The 20,637-nt window shown below is 51.5% G+C and overlaps 1 protein-coding gene across 4 annotated transcripts in view; it reads right to left on the bottom strand.

Annotated features, from left to right (window-relative positions):
* PIK3CD (phosphatidylinositol-4,5-bisphosphate 3-kinase catalytic subunit delta) overlaps window positions 1–20,436 on the bottom strand; it is a 49,941-nt gene extending 29,505 nt beyond the window's left edge. For 2 of the 4 annotated variants that reach the window (XM_036846462.1, XM_036846499.1), the window contains exon 1: window positions 760–888. The gene's annotated coding sequence lies outside the window, so the exon portion shown is untranslated. Of the gene's footprint in view, window positions 1–759; window positions 889–3,679; window positions 3,796–20,373 lie in introns of those variants that run through there. The other 2 variants (XM_036846471.1, XM_036846482.1) reach the window with 2 other exon arrangements.
* Window positions 20,437–20,637: the final 201 nt, after the last annotated feature.

Here is a 20,637-nt window from a genome sequence, read left to right as displayed (position 1 = left end):
ACAACAGCTCAGTCACAGGGAAATGAGACAGGAACGTAGAGAAAGCACTTTCGAAATAAGGAAAGACGAAGCAAAAAGAGTGATGGAGCCGAGAGAATGAAAGGTTAGAGAAAAATTAGTCCTTAGGAATTCAGGTCAGGAAATAGGGAGCCGGGACAGAATTCACAAGAGGGGGCCAGGGAGGACGTCTTTTGCTCTGGCCCTCACGCTGGCCGGGACCTCAGGAGCTGGGTCTACCGCCCTCTAGCCCTCTGGGTTCAAGGGCAAAGCTTTGGGAGGCAACGCTAGGAATGGCCAGAGCGCAGGATGCTCGGTCCCGAATCGGGGGCAGGGGGAGGGGAGGGCGCGCGCGGCAACTGCTCGGTCCCTGACAAGTAAACAGCTTGCCCCGAACAGGCGCGCGTCCTCGTCCGGAGCCCGGCTGAGGGCCCTGCTCATTCCCATCTAGGGCGGTAGCGGGACACCCCGGATTCCCCCCCGGAGGCATAAAAGGGATGCAACGAGATCAGAAAAGGAGAGCATGAACCAGCCCACACCAGAGAATCACATCGCGAGAGCGGCCCGCTGCCTCGGCCTCCCCAACGGGGTCCGGGCCGCCCCGGGAACGCGCCTCCTCCCCCAGACCCCACGCGCCCCCGGGCCCCAGATCGCCCCAGGCGGACAAAGCCCGGCGCTGGGCGGGGCGGGGCGGGGCGGGGCGTGCGCGGTGTGGGGGGTGCACTGGGACCCCGCAGACGCCCGCACAGGTGGGCTCCGTACCGGGTGTCGGTGCCGGGGGCGGGGCCCGGTCTCCCTGGAGACGGTTGCCCAGGGGACGCGGCGGGCGGGTCCCGGAGCGACGGGAGGGCGCGAGCCTCTGGGCGGCGGCGCGGAGCCCGCGGGGGCCTGAGGGCAGGCCCGCGGCGCGGAGCGGGTGAGCGGGGCATCCGCTGAGGGGCGCGGTCCTGGGCGGGGCCCGGACAACGGGCCGACGCGGGCAGGGCCAGGGGGCGGGGCGTCCCCGGGGCTGGGGCGGGGCCAGCGGCGGCGCGGGCACCGTCGGCAAATTCTCACAGCCCCAGCCAGGCGAAGCTCTGGAGAGGAGGCGTCCGCTGCGCGCCTCGTGGACGCCGCTGCAAATCCTCCCGGACCCCCGCTGCTCCCTGCTGGCGGGTGGGGTTGCGCCTGGAGTCGGGAACCTCAGTCGCCGCTGGACCCCGGACGGCTTGCGCACGCTGGCCCTGGCCCCCCTTCTGCCTTGTAACCAGAGGATAGAAAACGCCACCTGCCAAGTGAGCCAGGGCCGGTCGTCCGCCAAACTGCTTTCCGCTCCCGGGTTCCCAGGGAATCACCAGAAAGGGCGGGGCAAGGGGCCAGTGTCACTTGTCGGGAGCCGGGGTCACCCGAGTAATTGGCCAGCCCTGGCTCTGTGCTCAAATCCAGTGTGCGGGCCGTTCCCCAGCCGCTGGGCCTCCCTCTCCATCGGAGTTCCCCTCACATGTCGGATTTAGAAAATAAATGGGTTAACCCGGGACTTTCACGATACACCTATTCATTACAATGAACTATGCGTGCTAGCATAGGGTGCGTGCAATAGCGCGGTCATCCCCCTGCACTTTGCTCCAGTTTTTATCCAGGCATCACACTGTAAAGTGGGTATTGTTCTCCCTTGGGTTGTAAATGAAGCCGAAGCTCAGAGGGCAAGGAACTCACACACACACAGACACACACACGTCCGCACCCGATCCCACAGCCTCTTAGCAGCAGAGCTAGCTTGGAAGCACTTTGGACTGGTACCGGGGCCACACGCTTCTTGCCCTGCAACGTCCCAGGTCCCATCGAATGTTCTTTCGGGTCCACAGCCGTACTTCAATCTGTCACAGTGGAGCGCAAGAGGAGGAAGGGAGTGCGAGGTCCAGAGTGACCCCAGGGGGTCCCACCCGGGCGGGGCAGACGCGGGGCAGAACAAAAGTGGCCTGAGACACAGCCCTCGGTGGTCCCAACTGCTCCGCCCGTCTCCGCCTCCAGCGAGGGTTCCAGGTGAGGCGCCCAAGGCAGGGCCCGCCCATCCGAGCCCAAAGAGCCTCCCTCCGCCCCAGCGTCGCCTAGAGCCTGCGAAGAGGGCAGGAGAAAAACTCGGCCAGGAGCTCCCGGGAATGTGGAAGAAGCCTGGGATGCGCAGACCAGGCGGCCCGGCCGTGGGAGGTCCCGGGACCCTCGATGAGCTCTGCGTCGCCAACCCCAGCACCCCTGTCAGGGCCGGGGTTCCGGGCGCCCCGGCCACCTCGAGGAGAAGAGAGAGGGGGTTCAGGATGGGAGGATCCTCCTCCGTATCCCGTCCCCGGATGTCACACACAGACACACTCACAAAAACATACACTAGCATGCACGTTCACACACACACACGCACTCGGGCAGTTACGTAAATTGACACAATGACGCACAAAGTCACACACTCCCGCACAGGTACTCAGACACAGAGACCGAAGACACACACACACACTCTATGTAAACACACAATGACACAGACGCCGAGACCACAGACACAGACGCACTCTTGCGCATTCACACTCAACCTTACTCTCTACCCGCACAGCGCAGCGGGCTGTGCACTTTGCCGACCATCTCTGGAGAAGGCGGAGCCTGGCCACTGGGTGGGAACCGCCCCGCACCCAACCCAGGGCTCCACCAGCTGGCTTCCTCCACCCCCACCTTCACTCCTGGGGACGCTGGCGGCTCGAACCCGGACTCAGCCCGGGTAGGGAGGGGAACCTCGGGGTCGGGGGCGGGGGCAGGACCGCCCTTGACCCACAGGAAGGGGGTTTCCCAGGATGAAAAATAAGCCTCAGGGTCACAGCTGGACCTTGGATGGGCAGACAGAGGCTGGGAGGGGTTCTCTGACTGCCATCCTGACTGGGGAGGGGTTGTATCCCTAACAACCCCCAACCAGGAAGGGATAATGACCCCTCAGGGCCAGGCCACCAAAGAGATTTTCCAAGGGGCAGACAGGCTTTGGCTGTTCCCATCTCCGTAGGTGGGTGCCCTTCTCCCCAGGCCCCCTATCCTGCAGACTTCCTTTCTCTTCAGCCTGGGTCTGGTTGAAAGTCAAGCTCAAAGACAAGGTCCCCATTAGCAATGTTCAAATTGGGGTATTATTCTCCTCTGGAGCCAAGAGAAAAACCCAAGATTCTTTGAAATGGCAAAAGCCACAGAAGTCATCCTGCGTGTATTCACAGATGTAGTGGAACTGCACTGACAAATTCCCAAAAGATACATAATGTAATCAGTTGTTTGGGAGAGAATTAGTGAATTAATACAGACACATGGAAAGTCTCTAGAACAGTGTCGGGTGTGTATACTAACCACTGAGAAGTGTTTGCTCTCACAGATGGGAAAGACACAAAGAGATGCAGCAACCTGGCAGAGAGGGAAGAAAAATCAAAGTCTCCTGATCTCCTCGTTCCAAGCTAAGGGATCTTAAGTCCTTTCTGAAATACTAGTGAGGGTATAAAGAAATTAGTTTAGTGGATAAATAAATTAGTTTCACCATTGTTAGAAAGAATAGGGAAATTAGATCCCCAGTCCTCTACGAGCGACTGCCAGAAGGAGTGGATCCTCTTTATAAGCTCCCGAGCTTGAGGCAAGAAATCCGAAGAGCCTCTGCTCGCACCCATGAGAACCCTTGGTACATTCATCAGACCTGTAAGAGGGAAGTTGATCTGCTCCATGAGGCACTCCTTCTTCTCCCCATCCCGACACTTCCGCGTGAGCTCGCTGTGATGAAATGTCAGCTTCTCTCTGCTGCCCACACCAATATCCCAGCCTCCAACCTTCCTGGAATTCTGCTTGGCTCTTCGTATTCAAACCTGGCACTCAGCATTGCAGGGGGTCAGAATATGTCAACCCTAAATACGCCACTTTGGCATATTGATTATTTTGAATGAAAAGGAGCTGATAAACAGCCAGTGCACAAAGGACACTCTGAACCTTCTTTATCCCCTAAAAGCAGGAAGTAAATCTCCCATGTGAAAGGGATCTTCCCTGTTCCGGGAGGAAGAAGGCATCCCTAACCACCAGAGACAGGGAGTTTAGGGCCAAGGAGGCTGTGTAAACAAACCTGGTTAACTTCCTTTTTTTTTTTTTTTTGAAGAAATTTATTTATTTTTGGCTGCGTTGGGTCTTCATTGCTGCTCTCAGGGCTTTCTCTAGTTGCGGCGAGCGGGGGCTACTCTTCCTTGCGGTGCGCGGGCTTCTCATTGTGGTGGCTTCTCTTGTTGCGGAGCACGGGCTCTAGGCACATGGGCTTCAGTAGTTGTGGCTCACGGGTTCTAGAGCGCAGGCTCAGTAGTTGTGGCACACGGGCTCAGTTGCTCCGCGGCGTGTGGGATCTTCCTGGACCAGGGATCGAACCCGTGTCCCCTGCATTGGCAGGCGGATTCTTAACCATTGCGCCACCAGGGAAGTCCCAAACCTTGTTAACTTCTTCACCATCTTACTACCCCTAGCCCAAACCCCTTGTCTTTTCAATTCTTCACAAATTGTTTGTCTAAAAGATACAAAAGCTTTCTGCTCTGGTGACTTCTTTGAGTCTCATATCTTTGGGGGGCTTCCATTCATATGTATGTGTTTAAATTTGTTATTCTTCTGTTACTCTGTCTTTTTATTATGGGGCAGGTGTGGGAAGGTCTCAGGGGAGAACTTAGAAGGGTAGAAGGAAAATCATTTTTCTTTCTCTATAGCATTTTTAGGTGTGGTCAGGTAAGAAAGCTGAGTAGGGACAAGACTAAAAAGGCTACAGTTGAAAAAAAAAAGATGAAACTAACAACAACTAAAAAAACAAAAAACAAACAGTTAAATGTTTGTTTTAACTTCTATTGGGAAAAACAGGAAGACTCTGAAAAATAATCCTCCTCAAAGGCGGAAGACAGTTACCACAGTTATTCACATAATTCCCCTGTCCTTTTGTTCCCTTGATCTTTTTACTCTCAAGGCACAAGGATGAGGGAACCTAATTACAGGAGTGTCTGGCTCCTGCTTGCCTGCCATCTTTACATATTTTCATTAATCTTTGAGACTCTCACCCCCAGGTAACTCAAAAAGTGGCTCATCTGTAGTTAAAAAGCAAAGTTAATTAGAATCTGGAGCTTCCTTCTTTCTTTTGCCAATTCCCCAAGCTTAGACCAAAAAAGTCTGTCTGAACTGAGGCTTCCAGAGTTTGTGATCTGGGGGTGGGGGAGGGGAGGCACAGATTTAAAAAGTGATGCTCAAGTCTGCAATGCAACATGTCAACCCAAAAGCACGCGTGGTTGCAGGGAATCTCCCCAGGAAAGGAAGGAGCACCAGCCCTGGAGTTAGATCTGCCTTCGGATGACTGTCTTGATCTCTCCAGAGCCATATCCTCCCCTGTAAAAGAGCCACCAGACATCGCCGACTTGGCCAGTAGAGGTAAGGAGCAATGGGACAGCACAGGTAGGGGGCTTCCAGCCGGACCTCGCGGTGGGGCACCTGGTTATATCCTGCATTCCACCACGGTTTCCTGTGAGTCTTAGGTTTTCAATTCTAGCATGTGATCCTTGTGGGAGGACATGATGTCTTAGACTTTTTTATACATTTTAGAGAAGAAAAGCTATTCCTCTGTTTCTGGAAAAGGTCAATTGTGAATTTTTATTCTGAGAAAATTAGAGTAAGGGGATAAAAAGGGTGCCTGGAACATCAGGGGACTGTGTGAATCACACATCAAAGCTCACGAAAGATACCCCGGGGGACTCGGGAAACTGACCTTCTTCTCCTTGTGAAAACCTCTAGATGTGTTTGAGAAGCCGTTGAGGGTAAGGAAATTCAACTAAGGGCTAGGAAATTTTTAAAAGTTGGGTCCAAACTTGAAGAAGGTAAAAAGAATGAATCTGGCAATATTAGACTAAACATATTTACTGAGCTGCAGCTTAAAGATCATTTAGTTAAGACGGGGGCAGGGGGCTTGTGTAAGTCACACAATCAGATCCACAGCAGTCAGTACCTGGGAGCTACCAAAGTGCACAGCACCTAGTGGCAGGGCAGGAATAAAGATGCAGACGTAGAGAATGGACTTGAGGACACGGCGGGGGGGGGGGGGAAGGGGAAGCTGGGATGAAGTGAGAGAGTAGCATGGACATATATACACTACCAAATGTAAAATAGATAGCTAGTGGGCAGCTGCTGCATAGCACAGGGAGATCAACTCGATGCTTTGTGATGACCTAGAGGGGTGGGATAGGGAGGGTGGGAGGGAGGCTCAAGACGGAGGGGATATGGGGATATATGAATACATATAGCTGATTCACTTTGTTGTACAGCAGAAATTAACACAACATTGTAAAGCATTTATACTCCAATAAAGATGTGAAAAAAAAAAAAAAGTGGGCAGCAGCAGAGGGAACGGCAGCTAACATGTTCTGCCCCATACAACATGGCAGTCATCATGCTAAATGTTTTTACATTTATCATGAAGGCTTTAAAACATGGTGGCCAATTCTCATAGAAAAGGCATCTATGTCTCCTCCCCTTAAATCTGGGTGGGCTTTTGACCTCCTTGACTAAGAGAGTATAGCAGGAGTGGTGCTAAGTGACTTGAGAGTTTAGGTCATAAAAGGTCATACAGCTTCCACTTTGGTTTGGAACCAAGCACCAATGCTTGTTGTTGGAGTTCTGGCATCAAGAAAGTGTGACCCAGAGCCGCCATGCTGTGAGGAAGCCCAAGCCAGAAAAAGAAGCCAGTGTAGGCACTCAGGTTGACGGTCCCCTCTGAGCCCAGCCTTTGAGTCATCCCTGCCCAGGCAACTAGAAAAGTGAAGAAACTTCCAGGTGATTCCAGCACCCCCCCCCAACCCGATGTTCAAGTAATCCGCAGCCCTTTGAGAGTCTTCCCTGCTGACCCCAGACACCACAGAACACAGCCAAGCTGTCCTGTCCAGCCCTGTCTGAGTTCCTGGCCCACGGAATCCATGCCCATAATAAAAACACTTGTTGCTTGGTATCTCTAAGTTTGGTGTGGTTTGTGCAGCAGTACATACCTGGGACTTTATCTTATCAAATCATCAAAACAACCCCACAAGGTAGGTATTATCATCATCTCCTTAAGGAAACTGAGGCCCAAGACTTACCCAAAGTTACACAATAAGTGGCTGAGCAGGGATCAGAGCCCACATCTACCAACAACTAAAACTGCTTCTAACAATGAATCATCCACCTCCTGTAGGGCACAAGAGTCGCTTTTTTTGTGCATGATATATGCTCATTTTATCATGACCCAGTCCTGCCCCTCAAGACAATCTTATGGACCACTTGGAAAAGGAGGGGTCTCCGGAGACTCTGTTAGATGATGTGACCAGGTGCCCTGGTGGGAAATGGTCAAAACCACCGGGATGAGTCCTGGGCCTGTTCTAGTCAATACCCTTCTTGACGACGGGAATGAAAGGAAATTCAAAAACTGGCTCACCCATTCGATAGAAATGCAAACAGAATTTACAAATACCTGGAGAAAGAATCTGTAAAAATTATTCTAACAGAAGTGGGTAAATCTGGTAGAACCAAGTTCAAGGCTATAGATAATTACATGTCAAGCTCCCTAATTACAAATACAGAGTAGGGGGAGAGGGAAGAGGCCTCAATAGAGCATGGAGCCCAGAGAACTCAGAGCTGACCCAAAGCTCATTCAGAGGCAGCACCGTAAGCCCTTCATGAACGAGCCTGCTGGGTCCTGGATCTCATAAGGACCATTCTCTATAGGAAACTATATCCAGGTACTTGCCTTTCCTGGTAGTCACACCTTTGTGCACCTCCCCCACCCACATTATAGCAGGGTTGTGACCAAAAGAATATGGCAGAGTGATGCCAGGTCACCTTCTAGATTAGGTTATAAAAGACCGTGGGGCTTCGGTCTTGGGCAATCTTTGTCTCTTTCTCTCATCTATTTTTCTCTTTCTCTCATCTATTTTTCTCTTTCTCTCATCTATTTTTCTCTTTCTCTCATCTATTTTGTTTTCTCTTTTCTCTTTCTCTCATCTTTAACTCTGGGCTAAGCCAGCAGCCATGTTGTAAGGACACTCAAGCTGCCCTATGAAGAAGCCCACATGGCAAGGAACCGACACATCAAAACCTTGGCAGGTACCTCCAGCCACATACACCTGCAGCCCCAGCTGCTCCCAGATTCTGACCCAAAGAAACCGAGATGGTAAGTGTTTGTTGTTTAAGCTAAGTTTTGGGATAACTTGTTACCTAGCAATAGATAACTAATACACTAATGGCTGCCGTGTTCCTTGCTGTGTGGCCCAGCACCTGCTCCAGGCTTAGTATAGCAGAGGCTCTGTCCAATGCCTGCGACTGAATAAACAGTCAGTACAAACAACTCCTCCACTGTAATTATGAGTCAGACACGTTCCTAAAGAATCAGCAACAGGCCGAGTGAAAGAAGCCAGCCACAGAAGACCACATCCTGTATGATTCCATGAGTATGAAATGCCCAGAACAGGCAAGTCCATAGAAACAGAAAGTAGACCAGTGGTTGCCTAGGGCAGGGGGGGTTGGGGAGAACTGGGGAGTGACTGCTAGTGAGTACAAGGTTTCTTTTTTGAGTGATGAACACGTTCTAAAATAGATTATGGTGATGGTTGCACAATTCTGTGAGTATATTAAGAAACCACTGAATTGTGAATTTTATGGCATGTGAATTATATCTCAATAAAGCTTGTTGTCTTAGAAAAGGGGGAGAGGAGGGCCTCCTTGGTGGTGCAGTGGTTACGAATCCACCTGCCCACGCAGGGGACATGGGTTCGAGCCCTGGTCCGGGAAGATCCCACATGCTGCGGAGCAACTAAGCCCGTGCGCCACAACTACTGAGCCTGCGCTCCAGAGCCCGCGAGCCACAACTACTGAGCCCGTGCGCTATAACTACTGAAGCCCCCGCACCTAGAGCCCGTGCTCCGCAACAAGAGAAGCCACCACAATGAGAAGCCCGCGCACCGCAAGGAAGAGTAGCCCCCGCTCACCGCAACCAGAGAAAGCCCACGCGCAGCAACGAAGACCCAACTCAGCCAAAAATAAATAAATACATACATAAATAATAAATAATTTTTTAAAAAAAAGAAAAAGGGGAGAGGAAACCAGGCGAGGTCACTGTCCAAAATGGGAAGTGGCACCAAGGGAGGCTGGTTCCCCACAGGACTAGGAAAAGCCTTGGGCTTCTCAAAAGTGGAGGGCCCCCTCCCCCATGCCTGGAGCAGAGCACATGCTAAGGTCTCAGGGAGGCGAACCAACGCCTCGGGCACCATGGGGTGGGGTGGTCTGCGCCAGCCCACCCACTCAGTGAAAGGGGGTCTGTGTGCTCATCATACAGGGTCTCAAGCCGCCTGGAGCTCAGCATGCAAGGCCTGGACATGTCCCTGACTTCCCATCCCCCAGAGACCATTCCACCCACCCATGGTCGACACCCAGCTCTCCTGGGCTGGCTTTTCCACCTGCCCAAGCCAAGGCCCTTCACGCAGAAGAGGGGGGGCCACAAACCCACAGGCTGCAACTGTCCCAAAGGACAGGCGGGCTCCGCAAATGAGCCGATCCTACAGGGGTGTCACCCAATGATGCAGGAAAGCCGGTCCTGGCTGAAAGCCCCCAGAAGGAGCAGTGAATTTAGGGCAAAGAAAAGGACTTGAACGACACAGAGCACACTTGTACATCATATCTAAGAGGTGGTCAAGACTGGAAACAGAAACAGCTTCAAAGCAGACTTTGAACAAGTGTGTCTCACAGAGGCCTTGGGGTGGTCAGACTCTTCCGTCTCTCTCTAGCCTCTGAGGTTGGTTTCGGAGTCAAGAGTCTCACAATGTGAAGAAGCCAGCGGTCGGACCCAAAGAGCTCTTCACTGCACCCTCCCAGAGTCTAGGGTGAGCCTGGGGGCCCGGGGAACCTAATGAAAGTATACACACAAATGTTCTCCTAAGAACATTTTCTGGGGAGAAGGTCTGAGATTTTTCAGCGGATTTTCCTTTCTTTTCTTTTCTTTTTTTAAGTTGCAGCATGCGGGATCTTTAGTTGCGGCATGTGAACTCTTTAGTTGCAGCATGCGAGATCTAGTTCCCTGACCAGGGATCGAACCCGGGCCCCCTGCATTGGGAGCACGGAGCCTTAGCCACTGGACCACCAGGGAAGCCCCAGCAGATTTTCAAAAGGATTTAAAATCTGAAAAAGGTTAGAAACCATTGAGTGGTGGATTTCTAGGGCAGGTGGATGATAGATTTTTTTTTCTTCCTTTGGCAAATCTGTATTTTTAACAAACTTTTCATAACTAGCTTGTATTGATTCTGTACAATTAAATCTATATAGTATACACACACACACTTATAAAACATATAGCACATATATTAAAAACATGCGCATGCATGATCTAGGAAAATCACAGCCTATGACACCTGGAAGATGTAGACCACCCCAATCTCAAGACCCCCAAGAAATTAATATCTTTTAAAGCTACAAACTCGACTTCCTCTCTTCTCTCCTGATCCCAAACAAGTCACACACACACACACACACACATTCAGGGTGGCAATGGAGATGGGTGCCCCTCATAAGGGTCTCAGCTACTTGGCAGTTTACTCCATTCTCCTGGGTACCCCCTTCCCAGGCTCAGCCTCCAGCCTCCTTCTCCACCCAGCCATGGGCTTACATGTCCTTCTCTCCTGTTGTCATGAAACCCTAGATCTGCAGACAATCTGTAAGCCTTGGGGATGACACAGAACTCTGAACGTCTCATTCCATCAGCCATCACCTGGTCCGTCTCTCCTTGGCAGGTGGCCCCGTGCCTCCTCCTTCCACTCCCAGGTCTCCAGGCTGCTCCTGCCCTGGGAGCCTCTGGGATAAGTTCAGAACAACAGCCTCTTCATCAGTCATCAGGCCCGTCTTTGGGGCTACAGCAAGCAGCTCCCATCACTGAGCGTCTACCACAATCAGGCACATTTTAGGTGCCTTATGTCCATTTTCGAATTTAATGATCACAAGTAGCCCTGAAGGCAGACCCTCTGTTTCACAAAGGATGAGGGTGGGGCTCAAGGAGGTTACGCTGCACAGCTAGTGATGGGAGAGGCAGATGTGAACCAGGTTGACCCCAGAGCCCTGCTCTTACCAGTGTACCACACTGCCTTTCCTGGGTCAGTGCAAAGGAACCAGACTGGGGCCACTTGGTCAAGAAGACACCTGAGTCCCGATGCCCTGACTGTGTCACCCATTAGCTTGAGGACCCTTAGGTGGACTTCCCACAAAAGGTTCAAGAGTTGGGGAAAGGAAGCAGTTGAGATTTCAGAGGCCAGGCCCTGCTTCCTCTGTACAGAGGGGGAGAATGGGCGCCACCTGGGCAGGCTGGGGCCAAGCTGGGTACCGGAAGCTGCATCCTCCTGGCACTTCTCTGTAGAGGAACAGATCCCAGGAAGACACTCCACCAGACAAAGGACCAGCAAGAAGAGAAAGGCTGCCTGGACCCCAGCTCCTCCGCACAGCCAATGGACTCCCAGAGGCCTCAGCCCTCCTCCCACCTGGGATCCAGATTCCCCTGCCCCAAATAAATGCTTCCTCCTGGGAAATAGGTGGCCACATTTGGAGACAGTACAGGACAGGGGTTAGGAACAGGCTCTGCCACTTCCTAGGGCAATACCCAGGAAGTGCCTAGGTAATACCTAGGCACTTCCTGGGTCATACCTACGGAAGTTACTAAACCTTTCTGTGCCTCAGTTTCCCCTTCTGTAAAACAGAGATCGCAATAGTGCTTAAAAGAATAAATTAGTATTTTCAAAGTGCCCAGAACACTGCCTAGCAGAGTGGGTGGCTACAGAAGTGTCTGTGTTGTTATTATTATTAGACAAAGACAGAGCAAGTTAGAGCAATGAAGGTGGCAATTCAGAGCTGGCCAATAGCAAGGTTCATTAGTACAAATGCTGCTGATTGGATCTGCAGAAAAAGAAACTGGTGTGAAAGGCCTCCCTTCTAGAGCTTGCTGTGCTCGTCTCAGAGTGAGGGGCTGGTGTCGTTGAGATGGGAGTTCTAAGTCAAACCCCGCCCCTCGCCCAGGCTCTGTGATTCCAACGTCTTACCTGACCTCTCCCTAGCAGAATCAGGGGAACCATGCCCTGCATTTGCTCTTGAAGACATCCTGACCACTCATGATGACCACTCGGGGTGCCAGGCTGCCAGGTCCTGGTCTCTGCAAGAGCTGGCTGTGATTGTGCCCAGATATACCCATGCCAGCTGTTCACCTTTGTAATGACACAACGTGGTAAGTGGATAAGTGGATGAAATCCGGGTGTGTAAAAAGAAAGAGTTGTTTCCATGAAGACGGAACTGACTGCTTTAGAAATAATAAAGACAAGTCACTAAAACAAAAGTTTCCGTTGAATGAGACTGAGCAAAGCAACTGTAAAAGATAGCGGAGAGGGACTTCCCTGGTGGTCCAGTGGTTAAGACTCCACACTCCCAATACAGGGGGCCCAGGTTCGATCCCTGGTCAGAGAGCTAGATCCCGTGTGCCGCAACTAAGACCCGGTGCAGACAAATAAATAAATAAATAATAAAAAAAGGAGAGAGAGATAGGGGAGAAGAATAAAAATTGACAAGGTCGATACGCCTTACATAAGAATGATGAACCGATGAAACAAAAGCTCTTGGCCTTACATCAGTACATCAACGTACATCGATGATTTAAGTTAAAATAAAATGCTTAGATTCGAGGTGTAGCATGTTAATTAGGTACATAAACCAAAGTTGCAGTTACTCAACCAATGAATCACGTAGGATAAAAGGGCTCTTATGAAGCTAGACATTTCTTGTCACAGTTGCGTCTAATCTAATCGCTATTTTGCCTTAATCTATGTTTTTCAAGCTATAGTTGAAGGCACTGGGCTGGGAGTAGCGGAAGCCGCAGGAAAAACATAAACATCTTCCCAGAGAATCCATCTGACTCAAGTAAGGGAGAAATAGTCCTCATAGCAAAACAAACATGGATTATCATGGAATAGAATGTAAAATTAATGTTAGTGTTAAAAATAAAACTTGAAGCTTCAAAGCAAGGTCACAGTTGGGGTGGGTTGCTGCAGGCTAGGGTCGGAATCCCATCTCCTCTGGCAGGAAGAGCGGGTGGGAAAGTTGGAGAAGCACAGTCCGTGAGGGTCAAGGTCACTGCCAGCTGCCCAGCCATCTCCCAACCACTTTCCCACAAACCTGCAGCACAAGGGCTTCTGGGACAGCTGCCTCCAGAGCAGCTTGCCCACTTGGGCACCCCTGTCTCGCTGCTGCAGCTTGCAGGTGACAGGGCCAAGCCAGAGCCCACTGCCATGGCCAAGGCCACCTGATGGCAGACCTCACTAGAAGACCTCACCTGCACCCTCCTCAGCCCCTGTCCTCCAAGCTCCTTCAGACCTTGAAGGGTGAGAAAAAGCTGAAAAAACTAAACCTTCTGGTTTTGGCACATCTGAGAGGAACAGGCTGATAACAAAGGACAAAGCGATTCCAACCTTTATCTGTAAAATGGCGGTATTTATTAATACACAACCTGTGCATTCCAAAAAGATCATTCATGGGAGGGTCAGATAAGATAGTGGTTGAATAAACCTCAGCATGCAAGCAAACCTCAATGACTTATGACAAAGATACCTGTCATTTAAAATCCATTCACTCCTACAGCGTGGGCTGCAAAGATTCATTCATCCACTGGCAAAAACAGCAACTTTTGGATGCCCATTACCAAGTACAGGCTTTTCTTTATTTCTAATCCTCACGACAATCCAGTAAAAGAGCTACTGTTATCCCAATTTTCAGGTGAAAACCTGGAGGCTCAGAGAGGTTAAGCAACTCGTCCAGGTCACTATGTGTTAGGGGTCAAAGCCAAGATCTGAACTTCTGTCCAATTTTAAAGCTCGGCTTTTTTTTTTTTTTTTTTTTTAATTGGCTGAGTGGCACTTGGGACCTTAGTTCCCTGACCAGGGATCGAACCCGTGCCCCCTGCAGTGGAAGCACCGAGTCTTAACCACTGGACCGCCAGGGAAGTCCCAAAGTTCTTGCTTCAGATGCGAACATAAGGCTTCCTTTCTACCCATTCTCAAAACACTGTGCCTCCCACTGTGCTTCCCGCTGGAAATATGAAGCCACACACATCTTACAAAGCTGCCACATATTAGATGTGCTGCTGCACTTAATTTAAAAATAGACCACGCTTCATTACTGGTTTCCCAATGACAGTAGATGACCTGTAGTATTCAAATATTCGTCACACCACACAATAGGGAAAAAAGATTCATGACCCAGTGAGCCGGCTTTTGGACCCAAGAGCCATCAGAAACAGGAGGAGTGGTTTTGCTCACCTTTTCATTGGCTCTGAACATGAGAAATGTTTTTTAATGGAGTTTTTTGAGAGGGACAGATAAAGGGGAAAGTTAGGGGTTTTCTTGTGTTTTTTCCCCTTTGAAGAAATTTCTCACGAAGCTGTTTATTTGAGACCAAGACCCTGGTTTTATTAACTTCCTCCTCAGACACAGATCAGCAGCAAAGAGGAAAATGCATGCATTAAAATGGATAAATAATCTGTTTGCTGGACTTACATCCCCCCTCACCTGAGGCTACCTGATGCCCCCTTGAGAGGAGCATGGAGGCCTCTTTACTCCAAGGGGCTGCAAAAGCCTGCTTCATGGGCAGCAACCCAAGCTGGTGCCAAAGCCCCCAGAGTCCCACACCTGAAACACCTGCCTCAGTTTCCCAAACTGCATGAAGGGGCATCAGGATGTGGATGCAGAACAGTCACCAAGATGAATTCTGGACTCCACCATTTGTAAGCCTTTACCCCCACTTCCACGCTATGGAGGCAACAGTACCGTAGAGCACAGGGTCCTGCAGCCCCCCACAGCCCCGCCTTTCAGCGAGGTTAAGCATCACCTGGCATCGGTTCATGTATTTGCCCCAGGGAGGCTCACACCCAAATGCAGCCAGCCAGACAGCCAGCGAAAGGATCCATTTCGACAGAGAGCGGCTGTCAGCTTCCTCCTAGGATCGGCTACCTTTACAGCAGAAAAATGGATCCCTTTGGCTTAAATGTGAACCGTCTCTCCTTGCAGAAACAAGGTGAATCGTGAGAGTGAATGGGACTTGTTAAAATAATGATAATAACGAAAACAGCTAGTGTTTACTGAGTATCAGCTATGTGCTAGGTGATGTTCATTATCTAGTTTATCTCACTTAATCCTTAACACAACCCTAAGAATAGATCCCTTTAGCTTCACTTTATAGAAGAGGAAACCGAGGATCAGAGAAGGTAAGTAATCTACTCAAGGTCACACAGCAGGGTTGTGGAGAAACTACAGTTTAAATTCCAGAGTTCCATCCAATTCCAGAGTTCAAGGGTTTAACTACTGTATTACACTGCAGCAAACCTCATGCTGTACAAACAGCTAGCAACCAAAAAGAAAGCTATTTAGTCTCATTGCAAAAACAAACAAACAAAAAAAGAGAAAGAAAACAAAGCACATTTAAGATGACTAACTTTTAGGTCTATTAGTAAAACATTTTTTTCCAATATTATTTTAAATGCCAGCAAGAGTGTCATGAAACTATTATATATCACTGGGATAAACTGGTCCTATCTTTCTTGGAAAAACATTTAGCTTCAGGAGCCATAAAAATGGGCAATGCCTTTAATGTGATAATTTGTGAAAATGGTCAATGCCTTTAATGTGATAATTCATGAAAACTCAGATACCTAAAAATATCCGTTACAGTATTTCAAAAGTGGGGTGTGTGTGTGTGTGTGTGTGTGTGTCTGGAAGCAACATAAATGTCCCACAATGGAGGATGACCAAGAAAATGATGGTGTCCCTGCATTAGGACACTTATACTGTCAATAAAAGGACGGCCAGGTGATGAAGCAATGTGGAAAAATGCTAATGTGCCCATGTTAAGTGAAAAAGCAAGTTACAAAAGCACATGCTTTGCCCCTCAAAAAATTAAGTATAGGATTACCATATGAGCCAGCAATTACACTTCTGGTTATATATGCAAAAGAATTCAAAGCAAGGACCCAAACAGATATCTGTATTTCCACGTTCAAAGTGGCATTATTCACGATAACCCCACAGTGGAAGCAACCCAAGTGTTCATTGATAGATGACTGGATAAGCAAAATGTGGTCCATCCATACAATGGAATATTATTCAGCCCTAAAAAAGAAGGGGATCCTGACACATGCTGCAACGTGGATGAATCTAGAGGCTATTATGCCAAGTGAAATAAGCCAGTCACAAAAGGACAAATACTGTGCAATTCCACTTAGATACCAAGAGTTGTCAAATTCAGAGACAGGAGGTTGAATGGTGGTTTCCAGGGGCTGGGTGGAAAGGGGTATAGGGAATTAGGGTTTAAGGGGTAAAGAGTTTCAATTTTGCAAGACAAGAGAATTCTGGAGATGGATGGTAGTGATGGTTCATAACAAGGTGAATGTACGTCAAAATAGTGAATTTTATATATATTTTACCACAATTGAAACATAAAAATTAAGATAAAAAAGCACATGCCTACTAGTCACAATTAAAAATGCACATTTTAAAAAAGGAAAAGATACCCAAATTGGCAGTGGCTACGTTGGGATAGTGGGAAAATAATAAATCACTTACTGATCACCTTCTACACACCAGCTCCTTTACAGACGTTATGTGTTTCACTGTGTGCTTGGCACTTCACCCATGAATATATGAAATCTTTAAGACTGGCGGTAATATTGCTATTTCAATGTTAACAACTGGGGATTCTGAGGCTTGCGATTTCCCCCAAAGAGAGTGAAACAGAAGCGAACTGAAATACCACTTTAGAAACAGCCACACCCATCACTCCCAACACTCCCTCTTGGCTCAGAAAGTAGGTGGGCTTGGAAAGCACCCATTTCTAGGAGAAGCTCAGAGAGCCTTCTCTGAATGGGTGAGGTCACCACTTCTGGGGCGGGAGTGGAGGGTTCTCCTACACACCAAGCTGGTGCAGCGCCAACCTCAGGCCCCAGGGACTGGGCCGACCCGCAGGGAGGGGAGAGTGGGCCATATTTTGGAACGACCCAAAGAGAGTCAGTGTTTGTCTGCAAGGAGAGAGTGAGGAGGGAGGTTCCCGGGCTTTTAAATTTTTTTTTTTTTTTTCCATCTTGAAATTGGCAGCATTTCTGATATGATTGCAGGGGATTTCCACCAACCAAATAGAAAATTCAGTTTTAGCATTAACTGTAAGGAGAGAGGAGTTTTGCAACCTTTGTCATTTTTGAAACGCTGGCAGTGGCACCAAGACGAGAATGTTTTCCTCCCTCTCAAATCAGTCAGGCTCCAGCCATCCTTGGCTGGTGGTTAATTACCACACGCGTCTCACTCCCAGACAGCAGGGCACTGACACTCCCTGACCCGCCCAGAGCGCTGCCCTCCCGACCTGCCCCTCCGACAGCTTGGCTGGGAAACGTGTTGGCTCCCTGGAGAGTGGCTGAAAGAGCTCTTCTGAGGCCCCACGGTAAGGAAACATTTGATGGGGCCCCAAGCCCCATGGTCAGACCCACAGAAGCAGCTGGAGGGAGGAAACTGCTCTCTAAACAAAAATGGTTTTGAAAAATAAGCCAGCCAAAGGGGAATTGCTTCATAAGTTGCACATTCACTTCTCCCTTTAACTGTGCAATTGAAGAAAAACAAGGTGAAGCAGGAACTAACCCCTCACATCCCCCCATTCACCCCCACCCCCACCACCACTATCTCCCTTTACCAGGCACAAAGGCTAACTGGGTCTGAGGCTGGTCTCTATTTGTGGATTGTCTGTGCCGTGTAAGCTCCCCCGGGGGCTGGTACCCGCCCTGCCTGCCTGCCTTGTTGTTAGCACAACCCCTTGGCCCGCCCCCCGCCCCCCCTCCACCCCGGGGGATCACGGTAAACACTTGCTAAACGTAATAAAGCAAGAGAAGGGATGGAGCCCGCAGCATCATGCAAAGATATGCTTTATGTGCCCTCCCCGGGCATGGACCGAGGCTGCAGAAATGCAGCTTATCCTGCTGGGAAAGGGCATTGGCATGGCCGGGAGGGCCTCTGGGGCAGTTGCCCTAATTGCAGAAACAGCTATATTCGTGGAGTGGCCAGCGTTGTTTCCAAACATGGGTGGAGAAGGTGAGGGGAGTGGAGCTCAGAAGGAGGTAAGCTTGGCTGTCTTTAGAGCTGGCAACTGCCGACTAGGTTTTGAGAGCACACCCCATCCTCCCACCCAATCCCCACACTCCAGGGTGTCTTCCATTACTTTGGTGAAAGCACCAAAAGAGAATCAACCTCAACATGTGCTAGGCAGTTCTCTCATGAGCCAGGATGGACAGAGTCTCAAAGTCAAGAAATCAAGCCACAGCAGGGCATGGAAAGGCTAAAGGGTTGGCAATTTCTGCTCTAGAGAGAGCAGAAGAGAAAGCTCTGTTCCTGTCTCCTTGTGTTTGGTGACAGCCTGCTAAATCAGAAGAATCTTCGTCCCCACTTGTCACATCAATCAAACCGGGTGGGCAACGGTAGTAGGGTTTTACAGGAGAGTATCCAGGTGGCTCTGAAAGGACACCCCGAGTCCCCCGTCCCCACAACAAGAGAACTACTAGCAAACATTCTCCTTCATCTGCAAGCAGCTACACCATCAGATGATTAAACGCTTTGGCATCTGAAGGAACCGGAATTCTGGATCAGCTAATTGTAAACGTGTGGGTCGGGAAGTTATTTAACTTTTCTGAGCCTTCCTTTCCTCCGGTGAAAATGGAGACATCATTCAGCTCCTATGGTTAACCGAAAACCATCTGTAAAAACGGTCAGTTCTTTGGAGGGGAAGAGTCCCCTGTGGTACCATTCACTTGACAAGAACACCAAGGCACTGTCAGTCACTCCAGGGGTGCGCACCCCTTCGGGAAGTGCTCGGTGGGATTAGTCCTCGGTTTCAAAGTCCCTTTGGAGCAGTGAACCTTTCGCTCCGAGATTCCTGGGGAAGGAACCCGCTCCCGGCCCCAAGGCACAACCGCCCCGCACACACACGTGACCGTGCAGGACATTTCTCAGGGTGGCGTCCACTGGGGCTCTGCAGGAGCCCGCGGGAAGAAGCCCCACTTGATGGTACGGTGGGGTTCGAGACCCCACAGGTCCCTCCTTCCAGGGGACACCTGAACGAAGTGAAAGCCGCTCAATCATCCGAGGGCGCCAAAGCGCTCCATCTGCAAACTGGGGGGATCCCAAGGGTGCTGCGCGAGAACCTGGTACGTGGGCCGCCCCAGGCCGCCCCCCACTCCGACCCCGGAAATCCCATCCCCACCCGCTTCCCCTCCGGGAGCGCGCTTTTCGGGGCCTCCTATCAGTCCTCTCCTGGCCCCCTGGACCTCCATCTCCCCACCGGAGCAGGGAGCAGACGGCAAAGCAGTGCCCCCCATCCTGGTCCCCAAGAAAGTTCTCCCTGTTCCCCTCTCCTCGATCTCAAAGAAAGGGGTGCAGAAGGCGAAGCCTAAATAAAAACAGGAAACGCGATTTAAAAAAAAAGAAGAAGCCTCATTCAGGCTGAATTACGGGTAAGAGTATTTAAAAGAAGAAAGAAAAAAAAGAGTCCGGAAATGCAAAGCTGAAGGCGGTTTTGCCGCCGTAACCCGGGCCCAGCCGCAGATCCGGGGGCTGATCTCCGCCGCGCGGCTCTAGTAAACACGCGGTGAGCGGCGCCCGCGGCCGGAGCCCGGCCGGGGCGGGCCGGAGAGGGACCGGCCGCGCGTCCACGCGCCCGGCAACGTCCTCCCCGGCCGCTCTCCAGCCCAGGGCCCCGCTCACCAGAGCTGGGGAGGGCGCGCCGGGCCAGGGCGCCGGGGACGTGTGCGCACCCCTCTCCCCGCCGCTCGACGGGAGCAGGGGGGCGGCACCACCGTTAAGGAGAGTAGCCTGCACCCCGCGGCGCGGCCGGGGCGCCCTGGGGTCCCGCTCGCCAGCGCCCGGGACAGGGCGCACGCGGCTGAGCGCTGTCCGTCTCCCCGCGCCTCGGCGGGTGCATGCGAGGCCGCACCGCCGCTGGGAGCGCAGCCCGCACCCCGCCGCCGGGCCCGGGAGCTCCCCCGTCCCGCTCCGCGGGGCAAGCAGTCCAGGCGCAGGGGAGCTGGGCGCACCCCTCTCGGCGGACGCTCAGGGGGCGGCCCCGACCCCGCGCACAGCCTTGGCCCAGGTCCCGGGCTCGCTGGACGCGGGCGGGCGCACAGAGCCGGGCGCACGGGCTGTACGCGCCGGGAGAAGTCCGCAAGCCGGTCCCGCGGCTCCCCGGGGTCCCCCGATGTCCCCGGCCCCGGTCCTCTCCCCCACCTCGCAGACGCAGCCAGAGGCGAGCGCTTACCGGTCCCGGCGCGGCTGGCAGGGGCTGGGGCGGCTCGGGCCGGCGGCCGCTGGGAGCGACGGCGCTGGGCGCGAGTGAGCCTCGAGGGAGGGAGGCGGGGCGCGGTACGGGCGCCCCGCCTGCTGACAGCCCGCACACTCCACTTCCCACTTTGTTTCCTTTTTACTTGCAACAGGAAAAACAACAGGTCCTCCCGCCGCTTCTCCTGCCGCTGCGCCCTCCCCTCCCGCCCCCCAAGTCCCCACCCCGTCTGCGGGTGGAGGG

Source organism: Balaenoptera musculus, chromosome 1 (assembly GCF_009873245.2).
Source record: "Balaenoptera musculus isolate JJ_BM4_2016_0621 chromosome 1, mBalMus1.pri.v3, whole genome shotgun sequence".
In the NCBI taxonomy this organism is placed as follows: Eukaryota; Metazoa; Chordata; class Mammalia; order Artiodactyla; family Balaenopteridae; genus Balaenoptera; species Balaenoptera musculus.
Note: the sequence above shows the minus strand (reverse complement) of the source record. Positions and strands in the feature narration are given on the sequence as shown.